The sequence below is a fragment of the Mustela nivalis genome, assembly GCF_964662115.1.
Source record: "Mustela nivalis genome assembly, chromosome: X".
In the NCBI taxonomy this organism is placed as follows: Eukaryota; Metazoa; Chordata; class Mammalia; order Carnivora; family Mustelidae; genus Mustela; species Mustela nivalis.
Genome location: NC_139040.1, coordinates 104,749,047 through 104,756,817, shown reverse-complemented (window position 1 = coordinate 104,756,817; position 7,771 = coordinate 104,749,047). Strand labels below are relative to the sequence as shown.

The following is a 7,771-nucleotide window of genomic DNA, read 5'->3' as shown; positions in this document are numbered from 1 at the left end:
CCTTACCTTTGTACCTGTATGTATAAATGGCATTGACATACTTGGTAGTTAGCACAACCCCCACACTGAGTGCCTAACCTGTGGAAATAAGGCATAACATGATGGGGAGAACAAAGTGGAACCCTTTTTCATCACTCAACATTCTAAATAAAAAATGTTTTGCATCCTGGGTAGTGTAGAGCAGAGATTAACATCACCTTTCAAGATATAAAAGATTCAGAGTGGTTGTCTCCACAATATCTCCATTTAATTTTCCTGCAGAAACTTCAGGGATCCTGGATGATACAGCAGACTAGTGAAAACCAAGTAACAGGCTCAAGGACAGCTGTTAAGGGCAGCAGATTATCTCAGCCTTGAGTACATGGCTCGCGCCAGTGACATGATGCAGGCATTCTTCTCTAGTAGTTTGTATTCACATTGAATGAACAAAAGCATTCATAGCTTTGTTCCAGATTTATGTTAACTCATTTGCCATCTGTCATGATACAATTCAAATGTTTCAGGCACTCTCCAAATTCTGTATGTATGTATGTATTATTATTATTATTATCATTATTATCTGTGTATGAATTATCCCTATTATTACCTACATATTGCAGAAGAGGATACTAAGCACATTGGGTTGAGTAATTTCCTTGAAGTTACACAATTAACAAGGAAAAACATGGGTAGGGTGCCTGGGTGGTGCAGTCCATTGAGAAACCCACTCTTGGTTTCTACTCAGGTCATGATTTGAGTCTTGAGATTCAGCCCCCAGTAGAACTCTGCACTCAGGAGGGAGTCTTTCTCCCTCTCCCCCTGATCCTTCCCTTCTATCCATTCACTCTATCTCTCACTGACTCTAATATAAAGAAATGAATCTTAAAAAAAAAATGGGCTTTTCTCATTGAACGCGGGGCTACATCTTTGGATTGCTGTCTTATTCTCAACCTGAGCCAGGCCCACACATAAGCAACCATGTCTAAGGGACCTGCAGTTGGCATTGATCTTGGCACCACCTACTCCTGCATGGGTGTCTTCAAGCACGGGAAAGTGGAAATAATTGCCAATGATCAGGGAAACCAGACCACCCCAAGTTATGTCGCCTTCACGGACACCAAACGATTGATCGGTGATGCTGCAAAGAACCAAGTAGCGATGAACCCCACCAACACAGTTTTTGATGCCAAACGCCTGATTGGACAGAGATTTGATGATGCTGTTGTCCAGTCTGATATGAAGCATTGGCCTTTCATGGTGGTGAATGATGCTGGCAGGCCCAAGGTCCAAGTAGAATACAAGGGAGAGACAAAAAGCTTTTATCCAGAGGAGGTGTCTTCTATGGTTTTCACGAAAATTAAAGAAATCGCAGAGGCTTATCTTGGGAGGACTGTTAGCAATGCAGTTGTCACAGTACCTGCATACTTCAATGATTCTCAGCGTCAGGCTACCAAAGATGCTGGAACTATTGCTGGTCTCAATGTACTTCGAATCATCAATGAGCCAACTGCTGCTGCTATTGCTTATGGCTTAGACAAAAAAGTTGGAGCTGAAAGGAATGTGCTGATCTTTGACTTAGGAGGTGGCACTTTTGATGTGTCAGCCCTTATTATTGAAGATGGGATCTTTGGAGGTTAAGTCCACAGCTGGAGACACCCACTTAGGTGGAGGAGACTTGGACAACCAAATGGTCAACCATTTTATTGCAGAGTTCAAGTGCAAACATAAGAAAGATATCAGTGAAAACAAGAGGGAAGTTCGTCGTCTCTATACTGCTTGTGAGCGTGCTAAGCGTACGCTTTCTTCCAACACCCAGGCCAGTACTGAGATTGATTCTCTGTATGAAGGAATAGACTTCTATACCTCTATCACTCGTGCCCGGTTTGAAGAATTAAATGCTGACCTGTTCCGTGGCACCCTGGACCCTGTAGAGAAAGCTCTTCAGGATGCCAAGTTAGACAACTCTCAGATCCACGATATTGTTCTGGTGGGTGGTTCTACCCATATCCCCAAGATTCAGAAACTTCTCCAAGATTTATTCAATGGAAAAGAACTGAATAAGAGCATCAACCCTGATGAAGCTGTTGCTTATGGTGCAGCTGTCCAGGCAGCCATCCTTTCTGGAGACAAATCTGAAAATGTTCAAGATTTGCTGCTGTTGGATGTCACTCCACTTTCTCTTGGCATTGAAACTGCTGAAGGAGTCATGACTGTTCTTATCAAGTGTAATACTACCATTCCTACCAAACAGACACAGACCTTCACCACCTACTCCGACTATCAGCCTGGTGTGCTTATTCAGGTGTATGAAGGTGAGCATGCCATGACCAAGGACAACAATCTACTTGGAAAGTTTGAACTCACAGGCATACCTCCTGCTCCTCGTGGTGTCCCTCAGATTGAGGTCACTTTCGATATTGATGCTAATGGCATCATCAATGTCTCTGACATTGATAAGAGCACAGGAAAAGAGAACAAGATTACCATCACTAATGACAAGGGCCACTTGAGCAAGGAAGATATTGAGTGCATGGTCCAGGAAGCTGAGAAGTACAAAGCTGAAGATGAGAAACAGCGGGACAAGGTGTCTTCCAAGAATTCACTTGAGTCTTACGCATTCAACATGAAAGCAACTGTTGAAGATGAAAAACTTCCGGGCAAGATAAATGATGAAGACAAACAGAAGATTCTTGACAAGTGCAATGAAACCATTAACTGGCTTGATAAGAACCAGACTGCAGAGAAGGAAGAATCTGAACACCAGAAGAAAGAGTTGGAGAAAGTCTGCAACCCCATCATCACCAAGCTGTACCAGAGTGCAGGGGGCATGCCAGGAGGAATGCCTGGAGGCTTCTCTGGTGGTGGAGCTCCTCCCTCTGGTGGTGGCTCCTCTGGGCCCACCATTGAAGAGGTTGACTAAACCAATCTGAGAATAAATAGATTGAGCATTGTTCCACACACAATATTCAAAGGACCCAAATATGTAGCAAATTCCATGGCAGTTGTAATGTTGAGCTGCTATAGCAAAAAAAACTGGGCATTCTTGATACTTGAATATGGAATATGTGCACAGGGAAAGGAAATAAACATTGCACTTTATAAGCACTGTATTGTTAAATGGAAAATGCAATGTCTTAAATAAAACTGTATTTAAAATTGGCACCAAAAAAATTGGGCTTCGATTCCAAATATTCCAACAAGATTCAATGTTTCCAACATTGTATTTCCATCAACTGGAAGCGCCCACTCTCTATCATTCTCCCATCTGATCTATACTTGATATTACTCCTATTCCCTCCTACAAAATGCCACTGATCAACCACAACCAGAGTTAACAGTTTTCATGAATGTCTTGGGTATTCCAGAGTAATTACTCACAGGGTAATAGAAATATTACATACAACCTTAGTCTTACGTTTTCACAGACAATTAGCAATCTTTACTTGCCATAGAAGTTTCCTGTTGACTATCACCATTCCTAATCACCTAATTTTCTGCTAGAGTCTAGAATCTTAGCTCTCTCTACATTAACCTCCCTGATATCATTACTCTCTGTTTGTGACCATCTTTCTCCTCAGTCACTGAAGACACAACTCTCAAATTCCTGCTATTTTCTATAATATACCACATTAACCCTTCCTTTGCTTTATTCTTTTTACACCATATGCCACTGTAGGTTAAGAAGGAAAAGGCTTGTTTTCTTTTTAAAATTTTTTGAAGATTTATTTATTTATTTGAGAGAAAGAGGTGGAGGGAGGAGCAGAGGGAGAGGGAGTCTCTCAATGCAAAAATTCATCTTACAACTCTGAGATTGTGAGCCTGAGATGAAACCAAGAGTCCACGTTTAACCAGCTGTGCCACCCAGGAGCCCCAGGAGTTATTCTCCTTTTAAAAGATAAGAGCCAGCAAGGTGTTAGCACAGACTAAAAGGAAAAGCACTCTCTCCTGAGAAATATATTTACTGTTTTCCAAAAATTTGGGGATAACTGAATTAAGTCTCTTTGTAAAAGGCATTTTCTCACACTCTTTGTAGTAAATATGCATAAGAATATTTTAAAATGTGCATATAAATTCTCACCCACTTAATTTTTTATTTCACTATGTTTTATTTACATTGCTAATAATTTCTTTGGCTCTGACACAATACTGTAATTATTTTAACTTTATAATGCTCCTTCCTTCCTTCCTTCTTCTCATGGGGTTACTCTATTGAGGTAAGGACAGGGAACTGGTAGTTCTGTCTTTTTGGACACCTTCTTGAAATCTTTCATATTAACCACATGTACCCAAATCATTCCTGTGGAACCCGCAAATGTTGAGAAAGACAGTGTAAATACCTTTACCAGACCACATTCATATGGGACCCTAATAGCCTTGTTCTAATTTTTCCTGGGGGAGCACAGTGTTCAATGGATTATGAGGAGTGCAGTGGCAAATTAGGAGGTTGAGCAGAAAGCCAATTCAATTACCCAGAGGGACTACCTTAAAACAATCCCATCAACAGAAGTAATCTATTAATCTATTTGGGTTACCTGATGTATATTTACCTACTCTGTGCCTTTTGATTTTTTATTTTTTAAAGGTTTTTATTTACTTGACACAGAGATAGAGACTACAAGTAGGCAGAGAGGCAGGCAGAGAGAGAGGGGGAAGCTTGATCGAGGTGGGGCTCGATCCCATGACCCTGGGATCATGACCTGAGCAGAAGGCAGTGGCTTAACTGACTGAGACACCCAAGTGCCCCTCCTTTTGCTTTTTTTTTTTTTTAAGATTTTATTTATTTATTTTACAGAGATTACAAGTAGGCAGAGAGGCAGGCAGAAAGAGAGAGAGGGAAGCAGGATCCCTGCTAAGCAGAGAGCCTGATGTGGCGCTCCAACCCAGGACCCTGGGATCATGACCTGAGTCGAAGGCAGCAGAGGCTTTAACCCACTGAGCCACGCAGGTGCCCCCCTCCTTTTGCTTTTTAAAGGTAAAACTCTACATAATTCTTTTCTATGAGAATCATTATCTCAAAATCAAATTCCAAGTCCCTTAAAAATGAGCTGGTCTTTTATAAAATAAGTCATAGGGATGTAATGTACAGCGTGGAGACTATGGTTAATAATACTGTATCGCATCTTTGAAAGTTCCCTAAGAGAGTCAGCCTTAAAAGTTCTCATTAAAAGGGGAAAAATTCTGTAACTCTGTGTGGTGAAGGGGGTTAGGTAAACTCGTTGTGGTGATGATCTTGCAATATATGTAAACACTGAATCATATATTGTACACCTAAAATTAATATAATGTTGTATGTCAGTTATATCTCATTTTTTAAAAATGCCAGTCTGGAAATAGTATAAACAGAGTAGGGAGAATTGTTTGATTTATGCTTCCTTCTTTCCTTCTTTTCTGAATTTTTTGAAGACTTGATTACTATGTTCCTCTATATTTGTGTAGAGCACTTCATTTCACCAAGTGGACTTTCATTTACTGGATTCATTTTCTCATTTTCATTTCATTTACCTGAATTCTTTTTGTAAAAGCAGTTTTCCCTTACTCTATGTAATAAATATGCATATAAATATTCACATAAATATGTATATTAAATCTCACCCATGTAAGATTTTTTTTGCTTTTTTTTTCCAATATGTTTTATTTATATTGACATCAATTTCTTTGGCCCTAACACAATATTGTAATTTTTTTAGCATTATAGTGTGTTTTGTTTCTTTAAAGGGCACGTCTTCTTCATTCTTGTTACTTTCCCTAAATAAGAGCAGCTTTTTTTTTAGAGTGGGTAGGTAGGGGCAGAGGGAGAATGAAACATAGAATCTTCAGCAGGCTTCCTGCCCAGTGCCAAGCCTGACATGAGGCTTTATCTCACAACTCTGAGATTATGACCTGAGCCAAAATCAAGAGTCAGACACTCAGGTGACTGAACAACCCAGGCGCCTCAACAGCAGCTTTTTGTACCCACTTACACTGCCATATGAATCCAGAATAATTTATTGATTTAAAAAATCCCCACTGACACTTTCACATGAATAACTTTATAATTTAATTCAAAGACCAATAAACATTTTGAAGAGACAAATATAGTATAGATTTTTTAAATTTTTTTGTGTGTGAAATATTTCTTATGTAATGAAGTATATTAAGAATATTTAACTAATAAAGCTGTTCTGGATTCAAATAGCCAGGATCCAAACCACTCACTGGTTATCTCATCTTATGCAAGTTACTTAACATTAATGAATCTTTCTTTCCTCATCTGTAAAACAGACTAATAATTATACCTATTTCATAATGTTAAAATTGAACAAGGCAATATGTGTAACTCAGCATAATGCTTGGCATGAAGTGAGTGTTTAGTAAACATTACTTACTATTATTCTTAATTCCATCATCCTTAGGATAAACACAAAAATTTAAGTTGTCTTCCAAATTCTTAACTAAACTCACTTCTATCTTCTAAAGACAAATATGTGTTTTTGTGTATTAGGAAAAGATCTAGATTTACATTATAGAGATAAGGAAATTTAAACTATATAGTGACTTTAAAAGATTTTTGCTACTAAAGGACATAATATAGGTTAAAAAGGATAGAAAATCTATGAGAAAAGCCTTTGAACAGATTTTGACTTAGTTTTCTGGCTATGTTAGACCACGTCGAACATCTTGGAAGAAGCCCATTATGAAGTTACATCTCCCAGGTAAAATATTCTAGACTTGGATTCATTCCATTTGAAGGCCTCTTGGTTTCTTGCCTGTACTGATATCTTGAATGGCATGCCTGTCTGAAATTGGTGTTTACGGCATTTAATTTTATTTGCTTCTCAGTCAATCCTTGAATGAGATGCATCCCTGTGGCTTCTCAGGGATTAATTTCACCTCATCCAGATTTATTAACAGAACCTTGATCTGAAGTAAATGACCCATTAATTTAGTGCTACAGTTAGTTATTTCATAACTAAGTTACCATTAAGGTTAAGTTATCATTAACCTGAAAAGACACATCTTGTAAAAACACAAATTTCTCTCAGAATCAATATGGTATTTCCATAATCCCTTCATTTTCTGGGACCTGATTCAGAAATGCATGCTCTTCCATCTCTATGATCAAATTAGACCATAAGTTACATGCTGGGCTGCTTTTTGTTGCTGTCGGATGCTGGTAGCCTATTATCTCACTGTTAATGGTAGCCTTAGAGGCTTCCCATGGTGTTCCTTCCAAAGTTTCCAGGCCATTGTTTTAAAAATATGTTTAGGTCTTTTATAGCAAATGGTTGTTAATGTATTGTTTGTAGAACAGAGGAGAAGTGGAACACCACAATCTGTGCTGGTAGAGAGCCATTTTCAGTTGCTGCTTTGCTATTAACATGAAAGGATCTTAACAGTTCCTCAGAAAATTCAGTTCATTGTACTCAATTTATAGTCTCTGTGGGGTTTATACAATTTTCTACAGAAGATAAAATTCTGTGTTTGAAAGAATGAGAAGAGGTTAACTGTGATATTATAAATGGTACTTAAATGTATATTATGTTTCCATGTTTATGTATATACAGACTTTTAAAAATGATATTTTCAGTTTGCTGTATCCCATTCAAATATTACCTTCTTTATGATTAATTGCTGTTACAGATATTAAGTCTATAACTCAGAAAATTGTAAGAAAATGCAGGATGAATGTCCTATTGATTTTAAACATATATCAGAAGCATTAGATCACGTAGAAATACACGGGGCAGTGACTTAGTTAGAAATTCGATATGGATAAATTCTTGCAACCAAATGTATGCATCTATGCATCTTT

General features: G+C 38.2%; 1 pseudogene across 1 annotated transcript; it reads left to right on the top strand.

Moving 5' to 3' along the window:
- Positions 1-952: 952 nt before the first annotated feature.
- LOC309856178 (heat shock cognate 71 kDa protein pseudogene) lies at positions 953-3,144 on the top strand (annotated as a pseudogene). Its single transcript has one exon. The product of its transcript is annotated as a heat shock cognate 71 kDa protein pseudogene (transcript).
- Positions 3,145-7,771: the final 4,627 nt, after the last annotated feature.